This window comes from Furipterus horrens, unplaced genomic scaffold (genome assembly GCF_987537825.1).
Source record: "Furipterus horrens unplaced genomic scaffold, mFurHor1.1.pri manual_scaffold_10, whole genome shotgun sequence".
In the NCBI taxonomy this organism is placed as follows: Eukaryota; Metazoa; Chordata; class Mammalia; order Chiroptera; family Furipteridae; genus Furipterus; species Furipterus horrens.
In genome coordinates, this window is record NW_028327180.1 from 62,127,735 (window position 1) to 62,153,811 (window position 26,077).

The 26,077-nt window shown below is 39.0% G+C and overlaps 1 protein-coding gene and 1 pseudogene across 1 annotated transcript in view; one reads left to right on the forward strand and one right to left on the reverse strand.

Moving 5' to 3' along the window:
* Positions 1-26,077, reverse strand: part of ADAMTS19 (ADAM metallopeptidase with thrombospondin type 1 motif 19) — a 294,467-nt gene that overhangs the window by 118,744 nt on the left and 149,646 nt on the right. The gene's annotated exons all lie outside the window — the stretch shown is intronic.
* Positions 454-25,266, forward strand: LOC150000454 (large ribosomal subunit protein uL29 pseudogene; annotated as a pseudogene).

Consider the following 26,077-nt stretch of genomic DNA (forward strand, 5'->3'; position numbering starts at 1 on the left):
ATCTGAATTGTGTATCTCCTTATTCATGTGAACAGAGTCAACTGAAATACTAAAGAAATGAATGTGCCTCAGTTTCCTCATTTGTTTAAAATACTTTCCTAACCGGCTGTGAAGTCTGCACGAGGATGATGTAAAAAGCCTGGCATGCTGCTGGACTATGGTAGGAGCTCATAACTGTTCTTTTCACGGGGGCCATAAATCAGAGAATTTTCTCTTCTTCTAATTTGTCAAAAAACACAAAGCAGTAACATCATTAAAAGTGATCTGTTGTATTTGCTGACTTCGGTGAAAGTTGTGGACTTTAGGAAAACCAAGGACATAATAATGGCAAGAATTCCCTTTCTTCGCGCATTAGATTACAATAAGAAATTGTAAATAGGGCACAATCTCCCGGGTGGAGGAAAAGGCCTTTCTGTGTTTCTGACTGCCGGTGGTGAGGCAGATCCTGCCAGCATGGCTGTCGCCTCCCGCCATGACTACCTCGGCAGCACCATAGCTGGGTTACCGGCTCCCAGCGACAGGCGCTGGCCCCGTGGAAAGTGCTCAGCTCTTCCATCCGCAGTGTGCAGTCTTTCAAACCACACACAAAGACTATTATTTTTGAAAGGCAATTGGTCTTTTTCAGAAATAATAAAACGTATTAAATAATGTGGCCGTTTGAGAGAAGAAGGAAGATTGCTTCCAAGATTCAGCAATTTGGACACTTTCCCAAAGTGGTCTAACGTGATTTTCTAAATTGGGAAGATTACAACTTCTCATCCAGATGAGCATTTTCCTTTTGGGAACCCGATTCTCATGTAAGAAATTAGCTACAGCCACGGAGAGATCTGGTGATTCAAGCATTGAATCAGTTACATTTTCCTAAAGCTCTTTCAATTGTAACAGAAAGGATGGTCATTAAATTGGGACAAAGCTTTTTATCACACATCTGCAATTATCATCAGGAGACACTGCTTAGGCCTGATTCTACAGATTTGAAATATAACAATTAATTGTGAACCTTTATTTGTTCCAGTCACTATATTAATCACTTACAGCGGTGATATCATTTACTCCTCACAATAATCCCATAATGTTCCTATTACCATTACTTCTAGCTCACAGATGAGGGAGGCGCTGAGTTTGGGGTGCAGCTGCAACTCAGACCCACACAGCCTGTGGTCAAGCTGAGAGACCTCTAGACCACCGAACTGGTTCCAAATTCTTGATTGATGCTAGTTATTTATTGTTTCTTAATAATTACAAATGTCTCCTCTCTGTTAGCAGAAATGCACGTGTAGTCCCATAACCAAGTCGCATGCACTATATGGAAAGCATTCTTGAAGTAAGACATTCGCAACACCTCTCTTCATGCTGTGTGACCGTGCTGCATTTTAATAATCTCAGTTTAAACTCATTTTGACAAAGAGCCTTGGGCAAATAAACTCTCCACTAACATCGTACAACATGGTTGTCAAGCCAACTGAAAAAATATTTTTATCTTATAAAACTCCTCAACTTGTTTAAAAGTGCCTGCCAGGAAGTTTTGTGATATCCTGCGGAAAGCTGGAGAGCATTTGGATTTTGAAGATAGTCCCTTTTGATGTTCAAAGAGTTACAAAGGAGAGCATTTATGAATTCACTCACATTATTTGTATAATTTTAAAAAAATCTGAATTTGTGCTGAACACATTAAACATTTTATCATGATATATACTAGTAAGTTCCCACTAAAAGTCACATATTATATGAAAAAATCAATTTAAAAAAGAAATAAGCTGTAACAATATCTAACTGGAAGTGGATTGTATTTCCACAAAATGACACTTAATTTCACACAATTCAGTGGTTATATCTGATCTGATGAAACTCCACTGCTGTGTGCTCATGGAAAGCAGCCTAATATTAAGACATATGAGATATTTTCATTACTTTTATTTTGAAATAATTTCAATTATTTTAATTTACACAAAACAAATTAAACATGTACCTCTATTATAATGCAAATCATAAGACAATGAAAAGGAAGTTAGCAACAATGTAAAAAAATTAGAGGTCAAAAAAGAGTAGCGGTACAAAAAGATTCTCCTTGACTTTGCTCTGCATTAGGTAACAGGTTTATCTAGCAATTCAACCAACACTTGTTGAGAACCCACTGCATGCTGGGCACTACACTACACTGGAGTCTGAAAACTGAGTCAGATCCAGTTCCTACCCTCAAGAAGTTCATTATCTATCAGAGTTGGAACATTCTACTCTTTGTCCTCATGCAGCTAATAAATGCCTGGATCCTGTTAGCTCCACACGCCTTAAAACTTTCCTACCCATGTCTCCCTTCCCACATCTACTGATGTCAGCCAAGACAAGCACTGATTCTCTTCATTTCTGGAATATTGTAATGTCTGCCCTGCTGACCTTCTGCCCCTTAATTCTTTGCCTTGGTTTAATGACGTTAGTACATTAATACAAAACAACTAATTTCCTAGGCAAAATCTTTTAATTTTCCTATGAGAAATGATAATGAAAATATGAACTATGTGCATCAGGATTGGAAGGCAGAGTGAAGGTGCAGATTCTTGGGCCCTATGCCAACTGATTGAAAAAGAATATTTAGTGATAAGGCCTATGAAACTGCATTTGAATACATTTTCTAGATAAGTCTTACATTCTTACTCACTTAAAATTCAGAGAACCAATGAACTTTTTATCCTGTTTTGCAAAGGATCTGTAATCTGACTTCAATCTAATTTTCACGGTAACAGTTCATTCCAGCCTACCAATTTGCCCAGGGTTTTCCTATCAGAAGGCTTTTCCCAGTTTATCTGTATTTACAAATACAACTCAATTTTAAGACCGTCTTCCTGTATAAAGGACTCTTCAGCCCTGGCTGGTGTGGCTCAGTGGATTGAGCACCGGCCTGCAAACCAAAAGGTCACCAGTTCAATTCCCAGTCTGGGCACTTGCCTGGGTTGCTAGCCAGGTCCCCAGTTGAGGGTGTGTGAGAGGCAGCCCACTGACATCTCTCACACCAATGTTTCTCTCCCTCTCCTTCGTCCTTTGTTTCCCTCTCTCTAAAAATAAATAAATAAAATCTTTCTTAAAAAGAGGACTCTGCAAAAATTCTAGCATGTATGTCTCATGATTCTTAACTTCTTGGTCCTTCAAATATATGGAATGTAGGACATATCAGAACTACCTTCTAGTTCTGGCGAACTTTAAGTAATATACTCATATATAAACTATCACTACCTAGAATTTTAGTGTTCAGAAAACAAGAGTTGTCATATTTTCTTTTTAATTCCTTGAATTATTTAGTTCAATACCTTATTAAATAAATGGCCACAGATGTATGAACTGATATAGAATTATAGATACAACTAAATATTCTGTAAATTTGATGGAAAGTTGAAACTCACACGGTCTCTTACTGACTTAGAGAAACAGTAGCCTGAAAAGTCTACTTATACTCTGCTCAAGCAGGGTTGCTTGCGCCACTCTAGAACATAAATTTGCCAAGATACGTTAGAGACATGCAAACAGAAGGACAGACTCTTCATTAGCTGGGTGATTTTTTTTTTCCCTCTTCTATGTTACTCACTACGACATCCAAACCTACATTTGGAGAGACTCTGGTGCTGAAGTGCAGCCACATCTGTACGGGCTATGTCCCATTATCATTATTAACTTGAACAAACTCCTTATTACTCTAACTGGTATCACTGTCTACATAAAGTGCCAATATAAAAGCCACATCAGCGGTCTCTAAGACTCTCCATAGTATGCACACTTCCTGCCAATCCAATGAGATTTGGAACAATGTGAAACCACTGCTTGAATGAACTGAGAGATGTACGGCCATGAGGAGCTGAACATCTCCTTTTACATTAAAACTTTCATAAAAATTATAATATGACTAAGTATTATTCATTCACTTGGTATTGTGCCAGCCACTGCACCATGCAATTAGGACATTGCCAACCTAATAAGGAATGTTGGAAGGGAAACGTATCCAAATCTTAGGAATGAAGCAAATGAGTTCAGTAGGTTGACTTGCCTGAAGTTCATTCAGTGAGTAGCTGGCATGATGAGGATCCAGGTCCAAGTCTGCATGTCTCTAACACACTTTTTCTCTCCAGCTGCCCACTGAGTAGTTTCTAACCTTAATCAAGGCATGTGTGTTAGAGGAAGACACTTAGGGCTTATGCTCTAGGGAATTCTGAAGAGTACAAACTGGGGACATGAAATTTACACGTAGCCATCACCAATTTTAATGGGTTAAGGAGCATTAATAACAGAGTAATTAATTTTGAACATTTTAAGGAGTTCTAGAGGTAAATTTATATTTATTTTTATCTACTTAGAGTAATCTGTTATTATTTCACACTTTCCCACCCTAACAGTCCTAGGTGAGGATTTATTTGCCTTTATCTTCATTCCTTACTTAAAAAAAAACTATTAATAATTTTTATATGCTTTATTGATTATGTTGTTAACAGTTCCAATTTCTTTTTCCTTTGTTCCCCTCCTCCCAGGGCCCCCCCTCCCTCAAGTTGTCCCCCTCCTTAGTCCATGCCCATTGCTTGTGCATATAGTTCTTTTCAACATCTTCCTGTCTACTCCACTCCCTCCTACTATGCTTCTTAATGCCTGTACCACCTCCCTCCCTTCCCCTCCTTCCCCCTCCCGCTGACCTCCCCCCATAATGTTCCCCATACCTATAATTCTTTTCCCACTCTCGTTGCCTACTAAGTTTGTCTTTGTTTTGGTTCCCTAGCTTCTGTTGTTGGTTGTTGTGATACAGTTTTCATTTTAATGTTCATAGTTTTGATCCTCTTTCTCCTAAACAAGTCCCTTTAACATTTCATACAACAGTGGTTTGGATCTGATGAACTCCTTCAATTTTACTTTGTCCTGTAAGTACTTTCTCTGCCCTTCTATTCTGAATGACAGCTTTGCTGGACAGAGTAATCATGGTTGTAGGTTTTTGATTTTCATTACTTTAAATATTTCTTGCCAGCGCCTTCTTGCATGCAGAGTTTCTTTTGAGAAGTCAGCTGATAGTCTTATTGGGACCCCCTTGTATGTAATTCTCTTCTTCTCTCTTGATGCTTTTAAGATTCTCTCTTTATCCTTAATTTTTGACATTTTGATTATAATGTGTCTAGGTGTGGTTCTCCCTGGGTCCAGTTTTTTTGGAACTCTGTGCTTCCTGGACCTGTAAGTCTATTTCCTTCCCCAAGTTAGGGAAGTTCTGATTCATTATTTTGTCACATAACTTTTCAATTTCTAGTTCTTCTTCCTCACCTTCTGGCAATCCTATGATTCAGATGTTGGCCCACTTATAGCTATCCAATAGGTTTCTGAGTCTCTCCTTATTTTCCTCACTTTTTGTTTCCTCTTTCTCCACTGGACAACTGTTTATTCCTTCCCCATGTTCCAATTTGTTGATTTGACCCCTGGTTTTCTTTCCCTCACCACTAGTTTCATATGTGTTTTTGTTCATTTCAGCAGGACTAGCCTTCATTCCTTCCCTGTCTTGTTTAAGATCTGCTGTAGGTCTGTAAGCATTCATATAACCAAAGCTCTGAACTGTGCCTCAGAAGATTTCCTATCTGTTGCTTCCTTAGATTAGTTACTTGCTGTCTGATCAACTGTGTCACTGAGATCTCTATCATGATCTGTTCCATCCTGACAGTTTTGTGTTTATCTTTGCTTCCTGGGCAGGGCTGTCACACCTCCTACGCTATAGGGGGAAGAACACCGTGCACTCGTCACTACCGGGCGACTCTTCTCACCACACTGTGTCATTTTCTGTGGGGGTGGGGGTCCAAGGTGGATTCCTGCCACTCACTCTCTGCTGAGAGACCGAGAGCCTCCTCCTCCGTCCCTAGCCCCTCTGGGTCTCACAGTCCAAGGCAAAAGAGGTCTGCCTTTCCTGGTGTTGGAATCGCAAGTTGATGGGTCTGGTCTGCAGCCAGGAGTGCTCCCAGGCTCTTCTTGCCTCCCCTTAAATACGGGTGCCTGTGCTTACTGACATCCTGCTGCTGTCTCCGCTGCTGCTGCTGCCACCACCAGCACAGCTTGACATCTTTGCTCCGGCTTCACCCCTCCTACCCGTCTGGATGAGCACCACTTCTTTATAACTTCATATGTTGGACTTCCATTTATTTTCTGGAACTTCTGGTTATTTCTGGTTTTGTGGTAGTTGTATTCCTTCTTAGTTGTGGAGGCAGATGGAGCGTGTCAGTCTAGGCATCCATCTTGGCCAGAAGTCCTCATTTATTACTTCTTACTGTTCCTCTACTTTCCCTTTAAAATATGTCTTCTTGTTCTTCTAGTAGATATACTGATACACATCAATGCAAAATAAAAGGCAAACATTTTATTCTCCTCTAAAAAGGACTTCTTCAGTAAGTTGAGACTAGCCAATTATTTTTTTTGCCAAATGCCTCCTGGGTCATCTGCTGGCTTCTTAGTGAAGTAGCAGAATTTTAGATTAAATAGTCATATTGCTAAAACTGCTGGATCTGGCCCTTTGAAGTCCATGACTTCAGGACTTGCATGAAATCATCGGATATGACTGTAACCAGACTTCAAAGTAGATTCATCATAACTGATACATAATTTAACTATTTTATTTCCACATAATCTATTTTATATAGGAATTCAAAGTATCATGTACCAAAAAGGAAACATATTTTGCCATAATTATATTTGCATAGTCATATTTTCTTTTACTCAGTGAAGGCAATTTCATCCTTAACCCAAATTAATTCCTCTTCTCTACTTCTGGAGCTCAATTGCCTTCTACTCTGTCTCAAGATGATTGTCCAACAAATAAGTATTTTATACAACAAATGCTTATTCATTCATACAACAAATGTTTGAATGCCTATAACGTACAATGCACTCAACTTGGTGCTGTGTGGAAAATGCATTAGACAGAAATCCTATTGTCAGAGAAACTGCTATCCAGTAGGGTGTGTGTGTGTATGTGTGTGAAAATACCAGTATAAATCAGTATATATTAGAAATTACTTTGCCATATATGTTGCAAGTAATTTCATTGATTGTGGTTTACCTTCTCATTGTTGTAATTTTCTGACTGATATTTAATTATGAGTTGTTAATTTTATATGACTTTTCCTTAAATATTTATAAATATCATATCTAGAATAATAGGCATTCCCTATTAAAAGACTAAAAGAGAAGAAAAAAGCCAATAAAACAAAACAAAACATGTTAATGTACAAATCATTTTGGTTTGTTCTGATTCTAAGGTACAGAATCAGATTCTTATGATTTTTGTTACTGAATACTTCATTTCTTTCCACTGATTATAGGTGCAGCTTCTAGTGCATACTACATTTCCATAGCATTTCCTGGTTATAAATGGAATTCTTCCATCGACCTGTCTTCATATTCAAGTACCAGCACAAGCTGCTTTATCTACTATGAAATGTCATAATATCTGATAGTGTTCACTCTCCTCACTTTTTTTTTTTAACAAAGAATTTCTTATGTTGATTTTTCCATATGGGCTCTGTAATCAGTATGCCTAATAAAAAAAGAAATAAAAATTCTACTGGCATTTTTTGGCAGATCACATTACATTTATATACAGATAATTGTCATTTTATAATATTGACTATTCCTATTCCAAACCAGGAAATGTCTTTCCATTTATTTAAACCTTTTTTATGACTCTCTGTGTAGTTATAAATTTTTCTTTTTATAAGTTTTGTACATTCCTTTGTAAATATATTCCTAGGTATTTTATCTTTAAAAATTTTATTTTATTTAGTTTTTTGCTATGTTCAATATACATTTTTTTCTTAATAGTTTGCAAATGGTTGTTTTTTTATGCATTGGAAAGCAAAAAATTTCATATAGTTTTGTAACAGGCCAATAAAAACTCTTTTATTGTCATAATAAGTATTTTTCAGATTGTCTTAAGTTTTCCAATTACACAAATAATGCTCATTTTACCACTCCTTTTTTGTTTTATTTTCATTTTAAAATTATGAACTATTTTCATAAAAACAAATGTTATGTGTCTATGCACACTATAGATGTACGTGTGTTATATAATCTAATACAACTCAAGTATTAAAGGAAACATCACACAAAGACGAGATTTGATCAAGCCCAGTTCTAAGATCCATGTCAGACCTCTCTATCAGATCTTGTTCCTCTGCCTTCTAAAAAAAGGCACAAAAAAGTGTTTCCGAAATCATTTCCGTCTTGAAGTCCTAAAGATACATTCACACGTATTCTCTGAAAGTGTTATTTGTGATCTGTCACTCTTTATTTTGTCTGGAATTGAGTTTTAGAAATTATACAAAGATGGTATTTAATTTCATTTTTATACATGTGGAAAACCAAATGCATCATCACATTTTTCTGAGCAGTTAACTTTGTCTGTCTACTGGCATGCAATGACACATGGTCAGACATCAGGTTTCCATGTAGGCATGGGCCTGGTTATGGCTCTGTATTTTATTCTTTTGGTCTGTCTAAATCTTCCAATATGTCAAAATGTCTCAGCCACTGTAGTTTCATAATTGGTCTTTATCTCTGTTAGAGCAGAATTCCCATATTATTCTCCTCTGCATGTTCCTCTGTCTTTGCTTCCAGCTTCATCTATTCATTCTCCAAGAATATTTTTGCTATTTTTGGCAATTGGCATCTATATATAAATTTTGGAAATACTTTACCAGCTTCCATAAGAGAAGCTATGATGGTATGTTTATTGGAATTTCCAGGAACCTCTAAATCATTTACAGCAGCAGAATTGGCATCTATAAGATATTGCATTTTATTCATAAACATGGTATATTTTTATTGATAAAGGTTTAATTTAATGCATTTTAATAGGGGTGTAGACTTTCCTATATTTTGTTGGATTTATTCCTAGTACTTTGTGTTTTCTATTGCTACAGGAAATAGTATCCTATTTTAAAATAATATTTTGTATTTTTGTGTTGACATTTGATTTTTGCATGTTTGTCTTACTAAACTCATCAATTAATTTCATAATTTTTTGTACATTCTATCATGTTTTTATGTAGGCAATCGTATCACATCATTTGCAAATTAAAATAGCTTTGTATTCCACTCTCATCCTACACCTTTTATTTTTTCTGTCATGTTGCACTTCTGTGGACTCCCAGTACAAACAGAAGCAAGTGTAGTGAGATCCTTGTTTTTTTCTTAATTTCGTAAAGGAAATTTCTAATATTCACCATTAAGAATGATGTTTCCCATTGATTTTGGTAAATATACTATCTATATTTTGGCACAACTCCTTATCTAATCACAGACCATATTTTGAATAGTAAGATCATTTACTGAGCAGTTACTAAGAAAATCAGATTTAATGGTGAAAACTTTACTATTTATACTAAAGTAGATCTTAGATGTTAAATGGTTAGAGAGAAAGAGGAGATAGTGAGAAGAAAATATAAGACAACTGGACAGAAATGTGTTCCCTTAATCTTAGGATGAGGAAGCACTTCCAATGCCAAAAAGCTAGTGAACAAATAGTAAAAGAAAATATGAGCTTTGACTACTAAAAAATACCTGTAAATCAAAACCATTTAAAAACATGACTAAATTAACTAAGAGAAAGTCTTAACAATATATTTTTATCAAAAAGTACGTTCTTGAGAGATCCAAGATGGCAGAGGAGTAAGTGGAAGCTACACTAACCTCCTCCCAGGATTAATCTGGATTTACAACTTAATTTTGGAGAAATCATCTGGAATAACCAACCAAACACTAGCTGGAGAAAACTCTTATAACCATGGAGAGACAGAAAAGGCCGCTACATCACAACGTGACTGGTAGGGAATGCGGAGACGTGGAAGGGCTGCCTGGGTTCACACAGGTGGCAGCTGAAGGGACTGAGAAACAGCTCAGCAGCCGGGGGTTCCCCCTGAGAAGGGCAGGGTCTAAACCCCCAGCTGAGCTTCCCAGCCTACAGCAACAGAGTGGAAAGTAAAATAGTATCCAGCTGTGAAAAGTGAAAAACTATAGGGTCTCTTGCTAGCTGGAGAGAAACAGCTGGAGAAAAAGAGCTCTTAAGCAGATCATGTATAAAAATATTTTGGCCCCCACTTACCCTGGGCTCAAGCAGAGGGAAGGCAGGGAGGACTGGAGACACTTGGGGAGAATTTGATGTGGTGGCTTTGAGGGGAGAACTGGGGGAGCAGCTGACCGGGTCCCAGTGCTGACTCATCCCGACACTGCAGGCAGACCATTCCCCTCTGAGTGCTGTCAGTCTGAGGGGAAGCAAAAGCCCTGCCTACAGGAATTAAGCTGCCACACCTCGGTCCTTTAGCCTGATGGCTAATTACAGATTGAATAGATTAACAACTAAAAGAGACAGACAAAGGCAGTAGATCCCTGGAAGTCTCCAACAGGCTGCCTAGGGCCAGACTGGTACACGATCTGACGCCACCAGGGGCAGATCCAGGAGGTGCAGATTATTCTAAGAAGCACCAACAAACAACAGGAGTCACAAAAATGGGGAGACAGAGAAACAACCCCCCATCAAAAGGAAAGGTAGAATTCCCAGAAAGAGTGCTAAATGAAATAGAGGGGAGCAAACTATCAGATATGGAATTCAAAACATGGATTATGGAAAAGATCAATGAGCTCAGCGAGCTCAAGGAAAACTACAAAGAACTCCAGGGAAATTATAAGGAACTTACTGAGAATTACACCAGCATGAAAAAGGACCTAGAAGCTATCAATAAGAGCAAGGAGGAAATGAAGAATACAAATTCTGAACTGAAGAACACAGTAGAAGGAATTAAAATCAGGATAGAGGAAGCAGAAGATCGTATCAGTGAGCTGGAGGACAACATAGACAAAACTCCCAGACAGTGCAACAAAATGAAAAAAGACTGACCAGGAATGAAGAGGTTCTAAGACAGCTGCAGGACAACATAAAATGTAATAATATCTGAATCATAGGAATTCCAGAAGGAGAAGAAGAAGAACAAGGGATAGAAAACCTCTTTGAAAAACTAATGAGAGAAAACTTCCCTAACATGAGGAGAGAAAAAGTCACGCAAGTCCAAGAAGCACAGAGGATCTCAATGAAGATGAACCCAAACAGGCCCACTTCAAGACACATCATAATTAAAATGCCAACATTCAAAGACAAAGAGAGAATCCTAAAAGGAGCAAGAGAGGAAAAACTAATAACATACAAGGGAGCTCCAATAAGGCTATCATCAGATTTCTCAGCAGAAACACTATAAGTCAGAAGAGGATGGTAAAAAATATTCCAAGCAATGAAAAAGAAAGGCCTACAACCAAGAATACTCTACCCAGCAAGGCTCTCATTCAAAATGGAAGGTGAAATAAAGAGTTTCCAAGACAAAAGAAGGCTAAAAGAATACATCTCCACCAAACCAGCATTGCAAGAGATGCTAAAGGGAATGCTTTAAGAAGATGAAGAAACAGAGAGAGACACAGAGGAACACAAGTACAAAGGGGGAAAATGACAATAAATAAGTACCTATCAGTAATAACCTTAAATGTAAATGGATTAAATGCTCCAATCAAAAGACATAGGGTAGCTGAATGGATTAGAAAGCATGACCCACATATATGCTGTCTATAAGAGACCCACCTTAGAACAAAAGATCTACACAGACTGAAAGTGAAGGGATGGAAAAAAGTATTTCAAGGACATGGACATAAAAAAAGCTGGGGTAGCAATACTTACATCAGACAAAACAGATTTCACAGCAAAGTTCATAAAAAGAGATAAAGAAGGACATTTCATAATACTTAAGGGAAAAATCCATAAAGAAGATATAACCCTTGTAAAAATATATGCACCGAACACAGGAGCACCCAAATATGTAAGGAAAATTTTGAAAGACTCCAGGAAAGATATAGACAGCAACACACTCATAGTAGGGGACTTTAACACCCCATTGTCAACAATGGACAGATCTTCGAAGCAAAGAAACACCAAAGATATTGAAGCACTGAACAACACTCTAGAACAAATGGACTTAGTTGATATATATAGAACTTTTCACCCCAAAGAAGCAAAATATACATTTTTCTCACGTGCACATGGAACATTTTCAAAGATAGAGCACATGGTAGGACACAAAACAAGCCTCAACAAATTCAAGAAAATTGAAATTATAACAAGCATCTTCTCAGATCACAATGGCTTAAAATTGGAAATCAACCATTATGAAAAAACTCAAAAACATTCAAACTCATAGAGAATGAATAACATGCTATTAAATAATGAATAAGTTAACAATGACATCAAGGAAGAAATCAAGAAGTTTCTGGAAACCAATGATAATGAACACACAACAACCCAAAACCTATGGGATACAGTGAAAGCAGTCCTGAGAGGAAAGTTCATAGCAATACAGGCCTACCTAAAAAAGCTAGAAGAATCTCTAATAAAAAATTTAACCCTACAGCTATAAGAACTAGAGGAAGAACAACAAGCAAAGCCCAGATCAAGTAGTAGGAAGGAAATCATCAACATCAGAGCACAATTAAATGACATAGAGACTAAACTAACAATCCAAAAGATCAACAAAAGTAGGAGCAGGTTCTTTGAAAAGATAAACAAAATTGACAAGCCTTTAACCAGGCTCATCAAGAAAAAAAGACAGAGGATCCCAATAAATAAAATCAGAAACGAAAGAGGAGAAATCACAACCGATACCACAGAAATACAAAGAATTGTAAGGAATTATTATGAACAACTGTATGGCAAGAAAATTGACAACCTAGATGAAATGGAAAAATTCCTGGAAACATAAAATCTTCCAAAACTGAATCAAGAAGAAGCAGAAAGCCTGAACAGACCAATAACAACTAGTGAAATTGAAGCACTAATCAAAAACTCCTGGCACACAAAAGCCCTGGACCGGATGGCTTCATAGGTGAATTCTACAAAACATTTAGGAAAGAACTAACTTCTATCCTCCTCAGCTTATTCCAAAACATCCAAGAAGAGGGAAGACTCCCAAACTTGTTCTATGAAGCCAGTATTACCCTAATTCCAAAACCAGGTCAAGACACAACAAAGAAAGAAAACTAGAGACCAATATCGCTGATGAACATAGATGCTAAAATCCTCAACAAAATATTGGAAACCGGATCCAGCAACACATTAGAAAGATCACACACCACGATCAAGTGGGATTCATCCCAGGGATGCAAGGATGGTTTAATATTTGCAAATCAATAAATGTAATACAACACATAAACAAAATGAAAGACAAAAACCACATGATCATATCGATAGATGCAGAAAAAGCATTTGATAAAGTACAACACCCATTGATGATGAAAACTCTCAGCAAACTGGGAATAGAGGGAGTATACCTCAACATAATAAAGGCCATATACGAGAAACCTGAAGCTAAAATCATACTCAATGGGCAAAAACTGAGAGCATTCTCCCTGAGGTCAGGAGCAAGATAAGGATGTCCACTCTCTCCACTCCTATTCAACATAGTCTTGGAAGTTCTAGCCACAGCAATCAGACAATAAAGAGAAATAAAAGGCATCCAAATTTGAAAAAAAGAAGTAAAACTGTCATTATTTGCAGATGACATGATAGTGTACATAGAAAACCCTATAGACTCCACAAAAAAACTACTCGACCTAATAAGTGAATTCGGCAAAATAGTAGAGTACAAAGTCAATATTCAGAAATTGAAGGCATTTCTGTACACCAACAATAAAATTTCAGAGATAGAAACTAAAAGAAAAATCCCATTTACCATAGCAACAACAAAAAAATAAAGTACCTAGGAATAAACTTAACCAAGGAGGTAAAAGACCTGTACTCAGAGAACTACATAACACTGAAGAAAGAAATTAAGGAATATACAAATCAGTTGAAGCATATACCATGTTCATGGATGGGAAGAATAAGCATCATTAAAATGTCCATACTACCCAAAGCAATTTATAGGTTCAATGCAATCCCTATTAAAATACCAATGACATTTTTTACAGACCTAGAACAAATACTATAAAAATTTATATGGAACCAAAAAAGAGCCTGAATAGGCACAGCAATCTTGAGGAAAAAGAACATAGTAGGAGGAATCACAATACCTCATATTAAACTATACTACAAGGCCATGGTAATCAGAACAGTCTGGTACTGGCATAAGAACAGGCATATAGATCAATGGAACAGAATAGAGAGCCCAGAAATAAACCCAGGTCTATATGGTCAACTAATATTTTACAAAGGGGGAAGGAACATCAAATGGGGTAAAAAGAGCCTCTTCAACAAATGGTGTTGAAAGAACTGGACAAGGACGTGCAAAAAAATGAAACTATACCACGAACTTACAACATACACCAGAATAAACTCAAGATGGATCAAAGACTTAAATGTAAGCCATGACACCATGAAAGTCCTAGAGGAAAACATAGGCAGGAAAATTTCAGATATCCCACGTAGCAATATTTTCACTGATATATCTCCTAAGGCAAGGGAAATAAAGAAAAGAATAAACCAATGGGACTACAACAAACTAAAGAGTTTCTGCTCAGCAAAAGAAAACATCAGCAAGAAGAAAAGGGAACCAACCATATGGGAAAATATATTTACCAATGAAACCTCAGCCAAGCGATTGATCTCCAAAATATATAAAGAACTTATACAACTCAACACCAAAAAGACAGACAACCCAATTAAAAAATGGGCAAAGGACCCGAACAAACACTTTTCCAAAGAGAACATACAGAGGATCCATAGACATATGAAAGAATGCTCAACATCAGTAGCCATTAGAGAGATGCAAATAAAAACTACAATGAGATACCACCTGACACCAGTCAGAATGGCCATCATCAACAAGTCAACATACAACTTGTGCTGGCAAGGATGCAGAGAAATGGGAACCCTGGTGTTGGTGGTAATGCAGACTGGTGCAGCCACCTTGGAAAACAGTTTGGAATTTCCTCAAAAAACTAAAAGTGGAACTGCCTTTTGAACCAGCAATTCCATTGCTAGGATTATATCTGAAAAATCCTGAAACATCAATTCAAAAGAACCTATGCACCCCTACGTTCATAGCAGCACCATTTACAATAGCCAAGTGCTGGAAACAACCTAAGTGCCCATCTGTAGATGAATAAATAAAAAAACTGTGGTACATTTACACAATGGGGTACTATGTAGCAGAAAGAAAGAAGGAACTTCTACCATTTGCAACAACATGGATAGAACTAGAGAGAATTATGCTTAGTAAAATAAGCCAGGCAACAAAAGAATAATACCTTATGCTATCACCTGTTACAGGAAACTAATGAACAACACAAACAAATGAGGAAAATTGAATCACAAGTATGTAAACAAGGAATAAACGAACAGTAACAAGGGGTGAGGGGGGAGGTAAGAAGGGGAAGGATAGAGCCAAAGAACATGTATAAATGGCCCATGGACATGGACAACTGGGTGGGGACTGACTGTGGAAGAAGGTGTGGGCAGGGTGTGGGGAAGCAAGAGGGAAAAAAAGTGGGACAACTGTAATGGAAAAACAAAAAAAAATTTTAGTGGGAGAAAAAATGAAATTATAAAGAATGGAAATGCAAGTTCAGTGAATATTAGAAGGACAAGAATTTTCCTTCACAGTATATTTTTGTCCCTATCTGATTCCTCCAGAATTTGGCATTCTGAAGGAGAAAGTAATGACATAAGCTTCTTTGCATAAAACTAATAAGACCAGTTGTTAATACAGGTTTTTTTTTTTTTTTTTTGACTAAGACTGACTGGAATGTCATACCTAAAGGAGACATACTTGGACTGTGGTTGTTACCAAAAAGCCCTGAGGAACTAGGATTGACTTTCCAAGGTAATAAAAGCCCACGAGATAAAAGGCCTGGTACCTTGGTTGGTTGTGTGGTCCACGGCAAGCTTTCCAGGGAAAGAATGAAGGTTGTTTTCTTGAAAGATGACTAGAAGGGACCTTAAGGCAAAATGGAAAACCTGAATGACTTGGAAAAGACAGGTGTTTACAGGCAAGGCTGAATGGCAGGTATGTGGCCTAGCTTCTGTGCCCTGAAGGGCAGATTGAAGGTCACCCTAAATGTTCCTTGCGTAAGTTCCAGTAAAGCAGAACTAAAGGTCATAAGTGATCATTTGCTGCTCTTCTTGTGTTTATGCAAATGAACAGAATAAATCTAAAAATGGACTTAATGCAGTCTCTTTAATGACAAGGAGGGTAACCTTAGGGAGAAAAATTGTGATTCAAGGAAAATCACAATGCTCAGTGGTAAACTATAAAGTAGTGCAGCTAACTGTCTTTAAAGTTTCTTTTCATTTAAAATTTGTTTTCATTTGAAAGTTAAACTATGTCTGTGGTATCATCAAAGATGTTTAATTTACAGGCAAGAAGAATGTCAAATGCCTTGCAACTGAATGTCTTTCCAATAAGACAGTCTTATAGATTTAGTGATTGATTTGTGGGTTATGTTACATAAATTAACACCTGTTTTCTGTTTTTGAAGGGCATAAGCCTATGATCTCATTACCTGAGTGATTGTCTGTACATATAGGCCTCACTTAATCCTGTCTGCAGCGCTGCCTCCTGAGACTCAACAGTTTGTCTGAACTAAGTGGCTGGGTTGGTGATGTATGAGGTGGTCTGTGGGCTTCAGTTTAAAACTGGTTTCTCTTTTCTATCCTAATGGCTTGGACAGAAAGGGCCCAGAGGTCTGAGAGGGGGTAAACCTAAAATATTTCCCTCAGCCCAAACTAAGTATAATGGGCAAAAGGGTTTTGGACAGGTGAGATGTGCCTAGCACACCTTCCTCCAAAGAAGCCCTTTTTTTCCCCCTAATGTGGGACATTGAAAAAGTAATACCTGCCTTTTGTCATCTAGTGGTTATGGATTGAATGATGTCTTTTAACCCTGTTGCCAAATCTGTTGCCTCCAGAATACAACAAGGATGCCAGCCTGTTAAATCAAGCACGCTGTTGTCCGGGGTCAGCCAAATGACCTGGAGTCTGCAAGATCCTTCCCCATGTGGGAAGGCCACCCTCCCCTTCACATCCCCACTCTTATTAGGGATTTCTGGACCCAAGGGTAGGTAGGACGACGACCACGTCTAGCTTGAAGCAGCTAGAGGAGCTCGAGACCTTCACCCATTGTCCTTTATAAGGTTATAAAGGGTCTTAAGTCTGAGATGGAGATATTGTTATTTTTTATTGTTAAAATAATTAATTAATTAATTAATTAAAAAAAAGAAGAATATATGAATGGGTGAAGCCAGAGAACTTGTATGTACAACCCATGGGCATGGACTTGGGGGGGGGGCGAAATTGCTGTGGGAGGGTGGTGCTGGACAGAGGGGAGCAAAGGGGAAAAAAATGGAACTATTGTAACAATATAATCAATAAAATATACTTTAAAAAAGTACGTTCTTAATATCAAACAAAGGAACTCTTGAACAATTAATGTCTCTTAGCTTTAGTTTTCTCATCTGTAAAATGATGATAATAACAATACTTAGCTCAAGATTCGATTAGATATGAATATACAATATTTAGTTCAATTCCTGCTGATAAAAGAAGATACCATTAATTTTGCTAGATAGCCTTTAGCAACCTAATAAATATATTTTTAAGCCTCCAAAACTATTGTACAATTTTTCAGTAAAGGGTTAACTCCACAAGTTTGGGTGTCCAAATCTTGCACATTTCAAAGAAAGGTCTGGTCCTTGCTTGGCCCCTGGGAGGTAACTTTTAAGCCTCTGGAATATCCTGACTGATAAGAGCCCTTTTGTTTACGTGGTTAGTTTACACTAACAATGTAACTGGGGGATGGGAGGAACCTGGGCCAGCCTGTCCTCTGAAGGAGATGGAGGCTGAAGGTCTGCCTGTGCATGGTCAGCTGTCCCTACATGACCAGACTATAGTAAAAACCTTGAATGTTGAACATCTTAGGACTTCTAGCCAAGATGGAGGCCTAGGCAGACATGCTGGGTCTCCCTCCACAACTAAGAAAGAATACAACCATCTCAAAACTAGAGACAACCAGAAGTTCCAGAAAATCAAGCTGCATGGAAGTCCAACAAACAAAGACATAAAGAAGAAATACTCATCCAGACAGGTGGGAGGGGTGGGGCTGGGGCAGAGAGGATGCCGTGTGGTGGCGGCAGCAGTGGCAGGCCTGTGGAAAGCGCAGTTACACGTTTTAAAAAGTTGGGAGGGCCACCTGGAGAATGTTCCCGGCTCCTCACAGGACCTCGCAGCTCACTGTCCCAGCACAGGGGAAAATCAAGCCTTATTGCTTCTGACTGTGCAAACCAGTAGGGGTTGGGGTGGAGGAAGAAACCGCTAGTCTCTCAGCAGAGTCCGCTTGTTTAAAGGGCTCTCATGGTCCTAGAACATCTGCAGACCCACTCACCCTAGGAACGACGACCAGAGCAACAGCTAGAAAGGCACCAGTCCCATAAGGAAGTGGGAGAAATGCCTGGAAAAGGGGCAAGTGCTGAGCAAGCAGCATTGTTCCCTCTCTGACCTCTCCCCCACATACAGCGCCACAATGTGGTGAGAAGGGTCGCCTTGTACTGACAAATACCTAAGGCTCCACCCCCTATAACATAAGAGGTGCGACAGCCTTTGCCCAAATCACAGAGGCAAACACAGAAAGATGAGGAGACAGAGAAGTACGACCCAGAAGCAGGGCAGATCAAGGTCCCAGTGGCACGACTAAGCAATGAGCAGGTAGCATGCCTAACGGATGAGGAGACAGACAGTTTAACAGAAGCACAGTTTAAGGCATTGGTGATTAGGATGCTCACAACTCTGGCAACAAAGATTAAACAGGACGGGGAAAGGATGAAGGCTATCCTGGCTGAAATGAAGGAAAATCCATATGAAACAAGTGTGAAGAAAAGGAAACCAGGGTTCAAGTCAACAAATTGGAATACAAGGAAGAAACAAACAGTCAACCAGTGCAGAAAGAGGAAATGAGAATTTTAAAAAAAGAGGGGAGGCTTAGAAATATTGTGGGACAGCTATATACATGCCAACATCCAAATCATAGGGTTGCCAGAAGGTGAAGAGGAAGAGCAAGAAATTGAAAAATTATGTGAAAAAATAATGAAGGAAAACTTCCTTAATTTGGGGAAGGAAATAGACATATGGGTCCAGGAAGCACAGAGAGTCCCAAACAAACTAGACCCAGGGAGGACCACACCAAGACACATCATAATGAAAATGCCAAAGGTTAAGGATAAGGAGATAATCTTAAAAGCAGCAAAAGAGAAGAGGAGAATTACTTACAAAGGAGTACCTATAAGATTGTCAGATGATTTCTCTATAGAAACTTTGCAGGCAGGAAGGGACTGGCAGGAAATATTCAAAGTGATGAAAAGCAAGGCCCTACAACCAAGATTCCTCTATCCAGCAAAGATATCATTCAGAGTAGAAGGTCAGATAAAGTGCTTCCCAGACAAAGTAAAGCTGAAGGAGTTCATTGTCATCAAGCCATTATTATATGAAATGTTAAAGGGACTTATTTAAGAAAAAGGATTCAAAACTATGAACATTAAAATGAAAACAGTATCACAATTATCAACAACAGAAGCTAGGGAATGGAGCAAAGGTAAACTAAGCAGACAACTAGAGTGGGAACAGAATCATAAGGATGGAGAGCATGTGGAAGAAGGGCAGCTGGGAGGGGGAAGGGGTAGAGGAAAGAAAATTGTGCAGGAATTAAGAAGCAAGGTAGGGGGGTGGGGAATAGATGGGGAGATGTTGAGAAGAGCTTTATGCACAACCCATGGACTAAAGGTGGGGGACTGCTGGAGGGAGGGGGATTGCTGGGTGGAGGGGAGCAAAGAGAAAAGAAATTGGGACAACTGCAACAGTATAATCAATAAAACATATTAAAAAAACAACAACCTTGGATGTCTATGTGCAGGTTAGCTTCTTGACTGGCAGCACTCTGTGCACATTTCCACAGGCTCTCGTTGAGAGAATGAAGTGCTGTGCACAACTCCAAGGGGAAAGGACAAGAATAAGCTGGTGCTGGGTGCCTCCTGGACCCTGCCCTATACCTTTTTCTTTTGTTGATTTGAATCTATATCTTTTAACTATAATAAACCATAATTATAAGTGAAACAGCTCTATTGAGTTTTGTGCATCCTTTAGCAAATTATGACCCTCAGGGTGAGCTTAGGGATGCTCTCCTCAAACACTGTAATCTAACCACAATTAATATATTAATAATAAATTATGGCTTGAAATCAAAGGAAAATCTCTTCCTCCAACAAATTTATGCTCATATATCTCACAGAAAATATATACAAAATATAGTGACTGTGTTACATATGAACTCAGCAAAACCTGCCAAATTTGTAACAATTACCTAAGTTATTTTTATTTATAAAAATAAAAAGTTATAGTCTTCATCACAGTAAACTGATGAAGGTCTCATTCATGTTTCATGGTATAAAAAAACACTCAATACCAGTTAAAACATCCCATTCTTAAAATTCTTGGTGACAAGAAAAATAATCACTCCCCTGACCTATTGTTTAAAAAGAAAGATAATTTTAAAAGAGACACACAAAACAGTATAAATCATTTATATCTCTTCTATTGCTATGATTCTAACTTGCATTTTTAATATAATTACATATAAGATTTTTTAAATTGGTAATTTCTGAAGGAGAAAAGGTAAATACATTTTTGGTCACATTATTTAAGATTCCTTTGTAATAGGAAAAGAACAATTTTTTTGTTCTCTTCAATTACTCAAATTCTCACCTTTAAGGGTCATTTTTAATTACCTAGTAGCCCATATTGATTTTTTCCAGCTATATATTGTGTTGCTCTGGGAATTTCTAGAAATTAAATTCAAGGTAACAACAAGTACACTTCTCCCAATTCAATTTAGAAACAGTTCATGTGTGTTTATAAAGATATTCTTGAGTTGACAAATTTAAATGAAATCATTCTGCAGAATTATATGATGCATTTTCTGCCTATATTGGGAACTATAGGGGAAGAAGTTAAAACCAAAAAGAAAAGAAAAAAAAATAATAAAAATTTAACGGTTTTACTAAATACAGTAGTCCCTCTCTATATCACGGTTCACTTATTGCAGCCTCACTGTATTGCAGGATTTAAAAAAATATTATATTTAATTATTTATCACGGATTTTTCACTATATCGCAGGATTTTGTGGTACTGTATGCGTACCACAAAATCCTGCGATATAGTTACGTAGGTGTAAGAGAGTAGAATATGTTTAATAACATAAGTAGTGTTTATAAAAGTGTGAAAATGGTTAATAAGGGAGTGGGAAAGGTTAATAAGGGACTGGGAACAGTTTATAAGTGTGTGGGAAGGGTTTATAAAGCCTTAAAATATATATAAATACTAAAATAAATGTAAGGTTCCTATTTCGCAAATTTTCACCTGTCGCAGGGAAGGGGGGAAGGTCTAGAACGTAATACCTGTGAGAAGTGAGGGAATACTGTAGCTGACTCTTAATTATACTCTAATTAAAAGAGCTGTATATATTTTTCCCATTTTCTGATTAATGCCATAAGCATTTAGTAATTTTTTTCTCTTCAAAAATAGATCGGAAGGTAAGATGGCGGAGGAGTGAGGAGAGGCTGTGGTTTCAGGCTCCCGAGACCCGTCTGCACTTTGGGCTAATTGCAGACAGAACGTCTCAGTGAGCAGCAGCTGGACACTGGCAGGAGTCGAGCCATGGCACTGCTGGATTAGAGAAAATCCATCTGGGAACAACCTGTTTAGTGAGGATAGCGGAGGAAAAGGGGACGAAACGGGATTCCTGACTGGGGCGGCTGCCCGAGCTGCAGCGGGAAGCACACAAAGGATTTTTGGCGACCACAGGCTGTCCCGGAGAGGAGTCGGGAGGAGAGCGGATCTCTGCCCGCTGGCAGAGATGGGACTCGACCAAGTGGCATTGGCGCCGAAGGACAGGAGACAGCGTGCTGCCGGGCAAGTGAGAACATAATTCTCCTTTATATTTTTCTCTAGTGGACGGTGGAGAGGGGAGGAAAGTTTGGGGGTGGTAGGCCATTCTTGAGGAGCGCAGGCGCAGAGGCGCACTCGTCCACTCCCCAACCCTACCCTTGGGTCGCGGGGGCGTGCATAGGGAAGTGCTCTCACTCACTGGCCCAGGTGTGCGGGGCCGTGAGTCCAGGCGTCCCTCGGACACTCCCCAACGGACATAAGATCAGTGCCCCAATGGGCACAGGGAGGGCCCACTGAACACGCAGAGGACCGTGCGCAGATACCCCTAGACAGCTCCCGTGGGCGCCGGGCCCCAGGCCAGAAAGCAGGCCACTAGCGCAGGCTCTGTTCGTGCCGCCCAGATGGGTGAGGGAAGGCGGGCGGCTGCAGCATGGGAACAGCGGGCAGCGACTCACAGATGCTCACTTCCACTGAGCACAAGTATCCAAGGCCCTGCCCTAAGAGGCGAGAGACCAACTCCCGGAGCTCGGTTCAGCGGGACTAAGGGCACGGGCGGCGCGAGAGTGGAAAACACCTCAGCCCAGGGACAATAGGCGCCAATCCTGGGGCAAGCTCTTGGTCTGCCCGTGCGTGCAGGGACGCACGCAGGGACACCTCGGCGGGAACGTGGAACCACCTCGGCCCGGCAACAATAGGCGCCAATCCGGGGCAAGCTCTCAGGCCGCCCGGCCCGTGCAGGGGCGCGCACACAAGGACACCTCAGCTGGCTCTAGCGGGCAGCAAGGGAACGCGCCGTGCCAGCAACCGCGGGCGCACACCATTGCTGCAAGAAACAAGAACCTCTGAACTGCCACACTAGACCAGCTGCGGACGCAGAAAAAGAAGGCAACACACCAAGGCTAAAACGGAGTAAAATCATCGCTATTTTTTTTCTCCAATTTTTTTTCTCCCTTTCCTCTTTCTTTCTTTCTTCTTAATTCTTTCTTTTCTTTCTTTATTCTTTTCTTTCTTCTCTTTTCTTGGGTTTTTTTGGGGGGGTATTTTTTTTTCAATTTTTTTCTCTCTTTCTTCTTTCTTTCTCCTTTATTCTTTCTTTTCTATCTTTCTTTGTTCTTTTCTTTCTTCTCTTTTCTTGGGTTTTTTTGGGGGGGTTGTGGGTTTTTTTTTCTTTCTCTTTCTTCTTTCTTTCTTTCTTCTATATCCTTTCTTTTCTTTCTTTCTTTCTTCTATTTTCCTAGGTTTTTTTTGGGGGGGGGGTTCTCCCCTTCCAAAAAGAATAACAAACTTTATCTCTAATGTGTTGCATATAACCTCTCCTTCTCATCCTTTCTCTTTAATCGTTGTTTATTCGTTTGTGTGTCTAGTTTAGCCCCCTATCACTCTAAATAATAGAATATAATTACTATATAAACCCAATACAATACAATCCCACTTTCTTACTATATTATGCATTTTTCTATCCTTTTCTTCTATTTTTATTAACATACAATGTAAATATTACCTACAGGCTTTCACAGTCTCAACTATTATTAATCTATCACCCCCTCTATCAAAAATTATATTTTTCCTCCCCAAAACAACTCTTATCTATTCTTCTTATAGTAGAAATGCTCTAATCTGTTTACATTTATATTAATACGGGCTCGTTGGCTGACGATAGCAGGATAGAGTGGGGGATACTTTTTGAGGGTGTGGGTCTTCTGCCTGGGCTGTGTGTTTATGTTTTTAACAGCATATCCACAAAAGAACTCAAGGCAAAGCTGATAGAGTGACTCTCAACCAACTAGCCAGAAGGAAGATCCTATCAAAGAACATCTGAAAAATAACCAAACAGCATAAACAAACGACATAAAGGGTAACTCAAGAACATCAGGCTCAGGATATCAAAGAGACTGCACCACTGAAACCCCCAGATCTCCGATAAAGAATCTCACACCACAAAGGAGGGAAGTCAAAGCAGACTACCCCCCCTAAAAAACAAATAAATAAATAAATAAAAACAAACAAAAAGAATCCAACATAGTAAGATGCAAAACTAACCCCTCAATGAAGAGAAAAGAGGAATCCTCAGAAAGAGAGATAGATGAAATAGACATAGCCCAAATGTCAGACATGGAATTCAAAACAATGGTGGTAAAGAAGCTCAATATACTCGACATCCTTAAAATCAACTATGACAACCTCCAAGGAAGTTACCAGCAGCTCCAAGAAAATTACAGGGAACTTGCAGAGAACTACACCAGCATAAAAAAAGACATAGAAACTGTTAACAAGAACCAGGAAGAACTTAAGAATGCAATCTCTGAACTGAAAAACACAGTAGAATCAGTCAAAAGCAGACTAAACGAAGCAGAGGATCGGATTAGTGAGTTAGAAGATAATGTAGAGAAAAACTCCCAGACAATACAGCAAAATGAAAAAAGATTGAAAAAATATGAACAAGATGTAAGGGAATTACAGGATAGCATGATAAGAAATAATATCAGGATCATAGGAATACGAGAGGGAGAAGAAAAGGACCATGGAATTGAAAAACTGATAGGAGGAATAGTGACAGAAAATTTTCCGAGCCAGATGAGAGAAAAAGTTATACAAGTTCAGGAAGCACAGAGACTTCCAATGAAGAGGAACCCCCAAAAACCCACTCCAAGGCTCATCATACTTAAAATGGCAACATTCCAAGACAAAGAGAGAATCCTAAAAGCAGCAAGAGAAAAACAGCAAATAACATACAAGGGAGCTCCGATAAGGCTATCAACTGATTTCTCAACAGAAACATTACAAGCCAGAAGGGAATGGTCAAAAATATTTCAAGCAATGAAAAACAAAGGCCTACAACCAAGAATACTCTACCCATTTTTTTCTGTTCGAGCAGGCGGCGGCGGTAGCTCGTTCAGACACGGCCAAAATTAAGGCTCGGGACCTTCGCGGAAAGAAGAAGGAGGAGCTGCTCAAACAGCTGGACGACCTGAAGGTGGAGCTGTCCCAGCTGCGGGTTGCCAAGGTGACAGGCGGCGTGGCTTCCAAACTTTCTAAGATCCGAGTTGTCCGCAAATCCATCGCCCGTGTGCTCACCGTAATTAACCAGACTCAGAAAGAGAACCTCAGGAAATTCTACAAGGGCAAGAAGTACAAGCCCCTGGATCTGCGGCCCAAGAAGACATGGGCCATGCGCTGCCGGCTCAACAAGCATGAAGAGAACTTGAAGACCAGGAAGCAGCAGCGGAAGGAGCGGCTGTACCCACTGCGCAAGTACGCGGTCAAGGCCTGAGCGTCGCAGGTCAATAAAGCACAAACTGTCTCATGTTGAAAAAAAAAAAGAAAAAAAAAAAAAAAAAAGAATACTCTACCCAGCAAGGCTCTCATTCAAAATAGAAGGTGAAATAAGGAGTTTCTCAGACAAAGGAACACTGAAAGAATACATCTCCACCAAACCAGCATTGCAAGAGATGCTAAAGGGAGTGTTCTAAGAAAAAAGAAGAAAAGAACAAGAGAGGAGAGGAACAGAGGTACAAAGGGAAATGAATAAATACACGTCAATAATAACCTTAAATGTAAATGGATTAAATGCTCCAATGAAAAGACATAGGGTAACGGAATGGATAAGAAAACAGGACCCACATATTTGCTGTCTACAAGAAACACACCTCAAAACAAAAGATTTACACAGACTGAAAGTAAAGGCATAAAAAAAATATTCGAAGCCAACGGACCGGAAAAAAAAGCCGGGGTAGCAGTCCTCATATCAGACAAAACGGATTTCAAAGCAAGGGCAATAAAAAGAGACAAAGAAGGACATTTAATAATACTTAAAAGAACAATCCATCAAGAAGATATAACATTGATAAACATATATGCACCCAACATAGGAGCACCCAAATAAATAAAGCAAATACTAGAAGACCCCAAGAAGGATATCAACAACAACACACTCATAGTAGGGGACTTCAACACTCCATTATCAACAATAGACAGATCATCCAAGCAAAGAAACACCAAGGATATACAGGCATTGAACAACACACTAAACCACACGGACTTAACTGATATATATATAGAACTTTCCACCCCAAAGAAATAAAATATACATTCTTTTCAAATGCACATGGGACATT